The 10,792-nt window shown below is 35.2% G+C and overlaps 1 pseudogene; it reads right to left on the bottom strand.

Moving 5' to 3' along the window:
• Positions 1–327: 327 nt before the first annotated feature.
• LOC123317867 lies at positions 328–2,121 on the bottom strand (annotated as a pseudogene).
• Positions 2,122–10,792: the final 8,671 nt, after the last annotated feature.

The following is a 10,792-nucleotide window of genomic DNA, read 5'->3' as shown; positions in this document are numbered from 1 at the left end:
CATCAATAGCCAAAAATTCCGGAAACGCTTCCATGGTACTTTTCATCTGTGGGGTCTGCATGAATAAACCTTTGAAATTGTCATTACTATCTTTGAAGAAAGCTGTTTCGGCATTTTTTCCTGAAGGAAATCTATACATTTTTCTAAACTATTCCCCTTAACTGCGGTTCTTTGAAGATTTGATAAATCCTTTAGCGTTATATGTTTTCCTGTTATTTGCTGTAAATTTTGCCGCACTAATTTTCTATCTGCTCTGAGACTTAATACAGTAGAACTTCAATTATCCGAATTAATGGGGACCGGGACCCATTCGGATAATCCAATATTCGGATAATCGGATTTTTTTTTAAAAAATTGCCATTGGAGAGAATAAAAGCTACGTTTTGATATTGCACTATTTTTTTATTGAATTAAATGAAAGAAACATGAAATTTTCACATGTTTTAAATATAAATAAAATGTACTTATGTACAAGTTTAGAAATAAAAATCATTGTTTTTTAAACATCTCCGTCAATGTAAGCTGTTTTGCGGTCTTCAACCGTTTTCGGGCAGCCAGGTCACGCATTCGCTTGACGGTGAGCAGTTGCAAGTGGTCACACTCGGGCTGACGCTCCATCCACTTCAAAGCAGTCTCGAGGCCGGCAAATGCTTCACTAGCTGATGGTCCAGCGTCTACTTCAACATCAGCAGAAAGTTCTTCTTCCACTTCCACATCTTCTCTCACACTTACAACAATTTCATCGTCATTGAGAATTTGAAAACCAGGGTCAGACGTGTCACAAGCCATCCACTCTCCTACATCTTCAGCACTTACTTCTGTACAACCAGGAATTTTTACAATCATTTTTCTTATTTCCTCTAGTGACAACGCATCTTCATCATCATCATCCTCTCCATATTCTTGTTTCTCATTTTCTTCAGATTCTTTTTTTTTTGTTCTTCTCAGACGGTAGGCCTTTCAGTTTATTCCACGCACGTCTTAGCGTCACTGCCGTAACCAAACTCCAGGCTTCCGCTACCATGTAACAGCAGTCCTTTAAATTTATTTTGCTATGATTTTCCAAAACCAATTCTTCATCTTCAGCACCTTCGATCAGCAGTTTTCTCAGCAGTTGCCTTCTGTAATGGCGCTTCATTGTTTCAATAACAGACTGGTCCATGGGTTGCAGCAAACTTGTAACATTGGGAGGCAAAAACGTCGTTTTAAACTGCCCATTCTCTCTTTCCAACAGTTCTGCTGTAGGATGAGTGGGTGCGTTATCAACAATTAAAAGCACCTTACTGCCTTCTTTTCCCACCGATTTTTGGTGCTTTTTCACTTCAGGAATAAACACTTCATCATACCATTCGGTAAACAAAGCTGCAGTCATCCAGGCCTTGGGTTGACTTTTGTAGAAGAGTGGAAGTTTTTTTACGTTTTTAAATGCTCTTGGATTTCTTGATTTTCCTATCAAAAGAAGTGGCAGTTTATGATTTCCAGTGGAGTTGGCACAGTTAAGCACTGTAACACGTTCTTTACTGACCTTATGTCTAGGGGCACTAGATTCCCTTTTAGAAGCCAAAGTGGTTTTTGGTAATGCTTTCCAAACAAGGCCAGTTTCATCGGCATTATAAACAAACTCCGGATCATAGGATTCTGATGCAGTTTTAAATTTTTCAATAAAATTTTCAGCAGCTGCAGAGTCTGCTGAAAGCTTCTCACCAGCCAAATCTAACTCGCGTACACCATGCCTGAATTTAAAATTCCTTAGCCAGCCGTTACTAGCCTTAAAAGATGAATAACCAAGCTTTTCTGCTAAGATTTTGGCTTTTTCAGGATTGGACCTGAAATCGGATTTCCCATAGAACGTTGCTGCAAAAACCATTTAAACACGGCATCTTCCAAATTTTTGTTGGTTGCTGTCTTCATTGTTTTCCTGGAGGAACTTCCATCTTCATTTTCAAGCACCGAAACAAAGTTTAAAAGTGTTGACTTACTGTTTTTAATGTCAGAAATTGTTGCTTGTCCAACACCATAAATCTCAGACAACTTCCTACCCGTTACACCTTTATCGAGTTGCTCTATAATTTTCAGTTTGTCCGCTAACGATAGCACAACACGTTTTCTTTTCGAAGCCATGGTATAAAAACAATACAGTATTGTACACGCACAAACAGAAGTAAGCCGTAGCGAAAGAGTACATAGCGTCCTCGAGCAAGGTCAATAGCACACTGGCTAATCAAAACAAACAATGACAGGTGCGCCGTGACTGCAATGCGCCGGAACTTGTCTTAACTTGCCGTTGTGCTTACACACGCGGGGGGAAGTCAGTGTAGGCACAACGGCAAGTTAAGACAAGTCAAGTCAAGACTTGACGCGCATTTGTGATTCGGATAATCGGCGATTCGGATAGTCGGAGTTCGGATAATTGGAGTTCTACTGTAGTTGCTTAGCGGTTTCTTTTGCATCACCAGGCAACTGCCTCTGTTGGGGCAAAAATGAAAAAGTTTCTCTATTCCTCTCGTGATTATGTTTATCATTGAATTTTATTATTTCTAATGAGTCGCCTCTAATATCTGGACTGAATGAAATGAATGCCGGACACAGGTCTTCTTTTTTGAATGTTTTTGTATCTCTTAGCTTCTTACCTTTTGGTCGAAATTGCTGCCCTCCATGAATGCATGAATATTTAAGATAAGAGTATAACAGATCGCTTTTAATAGAACGTTTGGTGTAATTTGATGAAATAAGTTTAGCATCACGTTTCCAAAACTTTGTATATGTACTATTTTCATATTCTTGTATGAAATTTTTTACGTCATTATAAGAGCTGAATTTCTTGCCAATTTCCAACCTACAAATTCATAAGAAATAGCTCAGAGCGTGAATATAAAAGTACAGGCATACTTACGAATACATTTCCTTCCTGAAATTACCACTATTGATTCGAGTAACAATCAATTGTGTGAATATTATTCAGAACTACAAACTGCGTGTGATAAATATTATTCAATTTGCGAACATAACCTCAAAACACTTTTACTAGGTCGGGACTGGACAAGGATCCCGAGTATGGGCAAGACACTTGTTTTGTAATGACGTCATTCGATCTCTCCAGTCGGGACTGGACACGGGTCCCGAGTCGGGACTCTAGTCACAGCCTAAATGAATACATCATCTTCAATTATACCGTTCAAAAATGCGTTTTTGACATCTAACTGTATGAAATACAATTTCAGCTGATTTCCAATTATTAAAAGCAAATGAATGGTTGACATTTTTGCCACGGGTGCATAAACATTTTGATAATTCTCTTCTTGTAAAAAACCTCTCACTACCAGTCTTGCCTTGTATCAGTGTCAGTATCAAAATTTCGCGAGCAGCATAAATGTGAATTCTCACTTGTGTAAAATAATAATGTATTAGAAATTCTCCAAACATTACATAGCTCTCAATAAATTTTATAAAAATATTAGGTATATGATATCTGATATCAATGGAATATGGAACTTCTTTGAAATACGCTGTTTCATTTAAATCCCACATCTACTCGGTCCGTAGACAAAATACGCTCATTTCCAATCGAGCTATGAAGACAGTGCCGCAGATGCCTTCTCTAGCGACCGGGTGACCGACCGTTCGTTCTGTTCATTCAGGTACGGCAGACTACGGCATGCCGAATCTGAATTGTAAACATATCGAAGGAGCGCTAATATCAATGAGTCAAATTGCTTCAAACTTGATTAATTTTTGTTGGAATTTCATTCGGATAACAATTAAAATTAGATAAGCCTCTTATTCAATGTTTTTTCCGCCAATATTCGATAGCTTCAGTTTCACATAACAAATTACAAGAGATCGCTGTTATTTAAAACGAATTTTTATCGTATTTGTTAATTTTTATAAACGTGAGTGCTGAATATATAATACTAATGAAATTCCGACAATTTTTTAAGAACTTTTCAAAGAATAAAGACCAAAACTATGACGAAAGTTGATATTGTTGGCTCAATACTTCGCACGGTGTAGGACATATAGGTCCGGCAGGCAGCGACCCTGCCGACCCTAGAACGCCTCTCTTCGGTAACTCGAAGAATGAGCGTTCGGGATATCTCGATTCTATCGTTTGCGCTCGAGGTGAGTTAATTTCTCGCAATTCTCAATTTCGTTAGAATGCACTTTTGTTTGTTTTTCCAATTTTATTTTATGGATAAGCATTTTTAGAGTATTTTTATTTGTTATATATATTTTCGGTTCTTATTTTCATATTTGTTTCGAAAATATGTTTATTTTTCAAGTAGTATGCAGGGCTAAAATAGTTATTTCTCAATCATTTTTTATTTTCCGGATAATCTTCAGAGATTATTGAAACAGAAACAAAAATTTTGGCGAAACTCCACTATGAAAAACTGAAGCACCGAGTGCAGTACCCCATGGTGATGTGGAAAACTGCATAATACATAGGTATAGAAAATATAAAAATATATATATATATATATATATATATCTGCCGACCCACGATAAATATGCTCCAGCCGCCACTGCCTTGTATCTATTTTTCTTTTCCTTCTCTAAGCTTTTATAAGAAAACACCCACTTTGTGTCCAAAATCTACTCATCTTTAGGAATATCAACTTCTTCCCAGGTTTCATTTTCATATATTGAGTTTAATTCTTTATTCATCGCACCTATCCAAAAATTTTTATCAGGTCGACCTCTAATTTCAAAAATATTTTGTGGTACCTCATCTAAAAATTCTATTGCATTGAATGCCATGTAATGTTCGTAATCTTCATATTTTTTAGGAATTTTTGTTGTTCGCTTATTTGGTCTTTCATTATTATCATCATCGCTCATTTCCCCATTTGTAAAATCATGAAATTCATCTTTACCTTCATTTTGTTCTGTAATTTTTAATTTTTCATCTACATCCAAATCCGAATGCGAGTCCAAATGTACCCGAATATTTTTTTTCTTAAACCAATACTCATTTTCATTAAATTTAACATCCCTTGCTATTATGATTTTTTCTTTGTTTACATTCCAAAGCCTATATCCTGAAGGAGCATATCCTACCATTACACACTCCTCAGTAGTTGGATCAAATTTATCTCTAAATTGTTTTTGAATGTGACTATACGCGGTACATCCGAAAATTTTCAGGTTACTTACATCGGGTTTGTTACCATTCTATATTTCTGCAGGTGTAACATTTATGTTTGCCGCAATACCTCTGTTCATTACATATTTTACTGTTCTAAATGCCTCATGCCAGAATTCTTTAGGCATTCCTGATTCATCTAATATCGCTCTACTTCTTTCAACTAAACTACGAATTTTTCTTTCCGCTTTTCCATTCTGTTGTGGTGTATATGTTGTAGTGAAATCTATTATTATGCCCTTTTCTAAACACAACTTTTTAATATCATTCGAAACATATTCACCACCGTTATCACTTCTGAGTTTTGAAATTTTACATGTGAACTTTGATTCTACCATATTAATATATTCTGAAAATCTTTCAAAACCTTCTGATTTATTTTTCAACATGTACACTGCAGTAAAATTGGAAAAATCATCTATGAATGTTAGAAAATATTTACTGCCATCAATTGCCTGTGGTGTAATGGGGCCACATAAGTCTGTATGTAGGATCTCTAATAATCTCTTACTTTTAGTCCACAGACCGAATGGATAACGAGTCATTTTACCTTTTAAGCCCGTTTGCAACAGCTGAGAATTCTCTAGAAAATTCACTCGAGAATTCATGCGCCGTGAATTATGTACCGTTACACTTTCGGTAGAATTCTCTGTTCAGTTGCATACAAAATGATTTATTCAATGGTAACACTGATATCTTAGCAAATTGAGAAAAATTTCTTATTAAGAAATGAGAGTCATAACCGCTTAAATTGTTGAAGACAACTGGTATCATAAATGATTTTTTATATTGTAAATTACATATCTTATGAGCCTGTCCTCTTATTTCACCCGTGAAATGATCATGATCTATTACAGATTCATCTCCAGCAGTAAATGACCTCTCACATATATGGCACAAATCAGACATTCCATTTTTCGGATATGATTTCATAGGTTTTATGTTCTTTATTTCAATATTCAATTTATTTGCTATCATCTCTAATTCATCATTGAACCATTTCATACAATTTTCACCAGTATAACTGTTATAAAATGATTGAGATGAATCATGATTACATTTTAAGTAATAACCCACACTCATAGGTATATGCTCCTGATACTTAAATGACTTTGAAAATGTAGTTGAAGATGAATTATGTTTCTTCAAATATGATTCAAAATCCGCATAAATTATATATGGAACTTTTTGTTTGTATACATAATTTTTGAATTCAATATGTGAATCAATAGGAAATTTGATCAATGAGGGATCATGTTTCATGCAATATTTCTTATGCTCATTCAAATTGTTTTCAGTGAGGAAATAGTTTAAACACAGGTCACAAATATACTTTTTCTTCGTATTTTTCGAAAGTTTTGAGGAAACAAGGCGAGATAAATTTTTGATTAGCACATAATGATATTTAATGGGTGTATCATCATGATCGTCATAATCAATTTCGCTATTTTCAGGAACGTATTTATCCTGAATGAGAAGTAAGTTGAAATGTCTATCGAAATTTATTTGTGTGGATATACGTGTAGGCACAACCTCGAATTTATTCTTATTCAATTGTAGCGAAAAAATATTCACTGATAAATTATTAATTTTCTCGAATTTATGAATATCTCTAATGCTCATTGGAAATTTTATATCTTGACAACTCAGAACATTTTTGAAATATGGATAAGATTTCACACGATCACAATTTTTCTCTCCAGGATGAAGTCCAGCAACAATACTCCAAGCGAAACAAGCATTATCATAATTTTTGATATTAATACAAGCCTTTCGACGTTTGATCTCATCGGGCAACTCAATATATGAGCTACCATTCCCCATTTCAAATTTATTAATATTAACCTCAAGTGATATAATAGAATGAAGTGCGTAACCGCTGTCTTTTTCTTGAAATTCTTCTAATTTTTTTAAGATTTTATCTAATATGAGCTCTGATAAAAGTCGGTCAAGATCGCAACCAGAATCAACAATGAAATTTTCTGATTTGAAGTATTTGAAATCTAGTATTTCAGAATCTCCAGATTTTTTCATGAACTCACCACAAAAAGTTGTATTCATTTTAATCATATTCAGTTTTTTCAATAGATTTTTCAATCTTCTTTTAATGAGAACAATGGCATCTACGAAAAACTTATTTATTTCAATATGTTTCAGATTTATAATAACTCCAGTTCTGACTCTACCAGTAAAGGTTGATTGAACATCTTCCCACTTTACCCTACGAGAACGTCTATTCCGTAAATCACCCTCCTTTTTAGATGAAACCATTCGTTGTAAAATTGTTTTATATCGTTTCAAATGATTTATGTTAGTTTGAATTTTGAATTTATGACTATGAATATTTGTTTTTTTCATCATCTTGTTGTATAATTTTATGTGATTATTTATAAGAATAATCCATCTGAGCTTACATTTCAAAGATTTAATTTTTTCTAAATACCTGAATGCTCTATGAAAAACTGATATAGAATCATCATTTACCTCCATGGCGACGACTTCTAACAATTTTATTCTTCACTGAATTCGAAATTTGATACAGGATACTTCGTTCCAATATCCTTCACACCTGTGAATTTTAGAAAGATCTTCCCCTCATTCAATTGAGCCAGGCACTCCTTCACAGTATCGGTAGCTCGTTTCGGTAGGAAGACTTTATTTTTCTCCAGCTCTAAGAGTATGGTCTTCCCATAACGAGTTTTCAACAGGCTCGCCTTTAAAATACGAAATTTCTCTCCAAGTGGTAAGTCTCGGAGCTTGATTGTAGATTTCTCTGAATAAAAACATGCTGTATTTACTCTTTCGAAATCCATTTTTCTGGATATCTTGAATTGAGAAGAAAAAAAATTTGTAGAAAAACATTTTAGAATATTTTAAAATTTTACTCACCTAGATCACTATTGCACTAACTTGAGACGAATGATTGAAAACGTCGAATGTTATCTGTTTTTATACCTTCTTCATACCAGAGAAGGAAAAATATCTTCCATTTCCTTTATTTTTATTGTGGGAATAGGACAAATTACAATATGTCAGGTTTTCTTCATCCTGCATTGTAACAAGAAAATTCTTCGGTTGTAAAACGATGCCAGATTCCTGTTTAAATTCTGCCAATGTTTCACTCGGTGGTATGTGATTGTATCGTATATGCGGTGTAGTGTGTCGTAGAAACCAATATCTCCCATTATATCGATATAATCTTCCATTTTCTTGATTCAGAACCACATCCTCATAATCTTTTGGAACATCACAAACATCGGATATTATGACATTTACATTTTCGAAGCAGAAAAATATTTTTCAATTTCCCAATTCGGAACCGCATCCTCATATTCTTGTCGAAACACGAAAACAATTCAATCCACAATGATAACAGAACCGTGAGATTAACATTGATTATTTTTTTCTTTCAATATTCTTATTCAAATCGAACTGATGAAAAACTTAAAACTCATGGACTCAATTAACTGGGGGGCGATACTCTGGAGGCGACACTCTGGGGCCCCCAATATTTTTACATCATTCAGACCCCCCAGTGACATCTCAGGGTTCAGTGTACTCCCAGGCGGCACGTGTAGTCCATGATCGCGTCATCAACGTATCACCAACAATTCAATTTCCTTATCAGCGAGCTGGCGCGGCCGCGTTGATAAGGCGATCGCCTCGTAATTCGGATTATATAAAACTATCCTAGGTTCGAATCCCGTCGACTTCAAGATTCTTTTTTTCCACCCTTTTTTTTTATTACGGCCCCAAAATACAACTACATCTCTGAACCCCCACAATGGAACCCCCTTTCAGGAGACCCAGCGCTCTGCGCCCCACTACTCAGGGCCCCCATATTCATACGATTTCTAATATCTCAAGGTCAAATTTGAGCTTACATTGCTATACTACTTCTCTGCCGTTTTCTTACCAAAATTTGGAAGAGAATTCTCCAGAGAATCCTCGGCTGTTACAAACGGGCTTTACGCACGGTTCGCAAAAATCAACATCATGCAATTTTATACTACTATCAATTCCCTTGACCATGTAACATTTTATTAACTGTTTCAAACCACTAAAAACTACATAAGCATATTTATCTCCTATGCCATTTTAAATAATCAGAATCATATTCCATATATATATATATATATATATATATATATATATATATATATATATATTTATCCAGCATACTATGTTGCGTCCATACATTGTCTTTGGGCCATACACTATCGCGTCCTGAATAATACTGTGTCCGTATACCGGACGCAGCATTGTTTTTCAAAGTTTTCTCTGGTATTTGGAGGGATTCAACGACAGGGGTGGTCGCAAATCGTGAAGGACGTCGAGAGCTATCTTTGGAACAACTATAAATTTCATTCATCTTTGGATAGAAGAGTTATTCTATGTTGAAAAACATATCTCCAGACGCAGTAAAGTGCTTCTCATGAAACCTAAAGTATATTTTTAGTTCACGCAAATTCCGCTTCGGGGGCGCTTCAAATGATGAAAACTGATATACAGTCAATATACATCTTTCGCACGACGCATAATGTTGCGTCCTAAATCTGGCAACTGTGTATACAAGTAAACCAAGTTGTATTTGCACAAGTGAAATGATTTAGCTTCCTAGGCTCCAAGGTCATCCCAAAAGTCTGTTAGGTGAAGAATTGGATTCTGTCTCTAGAGCAATAGCAGGTCCGATTGAAGTGCCCTTATGGTGTTCTTTTAACTAATATTGTCATTATTATTTTTTCGAATGAAAAAAAATTATAACGTGAATTTTATTCCACTTCAATTAGAAATCAAACGATAACACTTTCCAGAGAATTATCGGATTTATAAATTGACATGAAAGGTATCGCTTTATCCGCTTACGCTTATGTCATCTCATTTCACTTGTGAATTAAAATTTTTTTATTCCACTGGATGAATAAACGTCAACTTCCCTTGTTGCTAGAAACAAGTGTATTTGCCTCTCCATTTCCTTTAGTTCCCGAGGAACCAGGAACCTAGCTATAGAGTCACTACGGTCATACAGAGCAGTTTTTGTTGATCGGTCGTCCTGTAGGCCATCTGGCTTTTGTGAATTGGTGTATTCTCCAGATTCTATGTTCTTATGTTGTTATCTACTACTTTCTTCATGGTCTTCAATAGAAACGATGTTGAATTATTTGTTCTTGAAGATTGTGGGTCCCCATTTTGGTGTGAAGGGAACTTTTGTCCTTCTCCATTTTCTGTGTATATGACTCATTCTAAGCAGCTTCTGGTTATGTTCAGAAGATGAAGACGAATCTCTTCTAGGATTTTTCTTTACACTTCTGGTGATCTATATAGATTGAAGGTGTTCATTGCCCACTCCAAACATCGTCTTTTAAATATCCCAATCTTCCTTCTTCTTGGTCTATATTGCTGTATCGATTCTAGTTATGGGTTTACTACCTGTGAAGGTTGTTTTGGGAAAACTGAAGGATCGTTCCTGTTCTCCTTCGGTGAATTATCTGTCTCGCTTATTGAGCGATATTGTGGGGTTGATTACTCCTTTTGCCATGACCTTTTGTATTCTGAGTGCTGTGGGATTAGAAGTGACATTACCACAAAAATTAAAAAGTTCTACAAATTATGTAAACTTTTGTATATATGTAGTGTACCTGTAATATA

The sequence above is a fragment of the Coccinella septempunctata genome, chromosome 7 (genome assembly GCF_907165205.1).
Source record: "Coccinella septempunctata chromosome 7, icCocSept1.1, whole genome shotgun sequence".
NCBI lineage: Eukaryota > Metazoa > Arthropoda > Insecta > Coleoptera > Coccinellidae > Coccinella > Coccinella septempunctata.
This window is presented reverse-complemented; position numbering and strand designations above follow the sequence as displayed.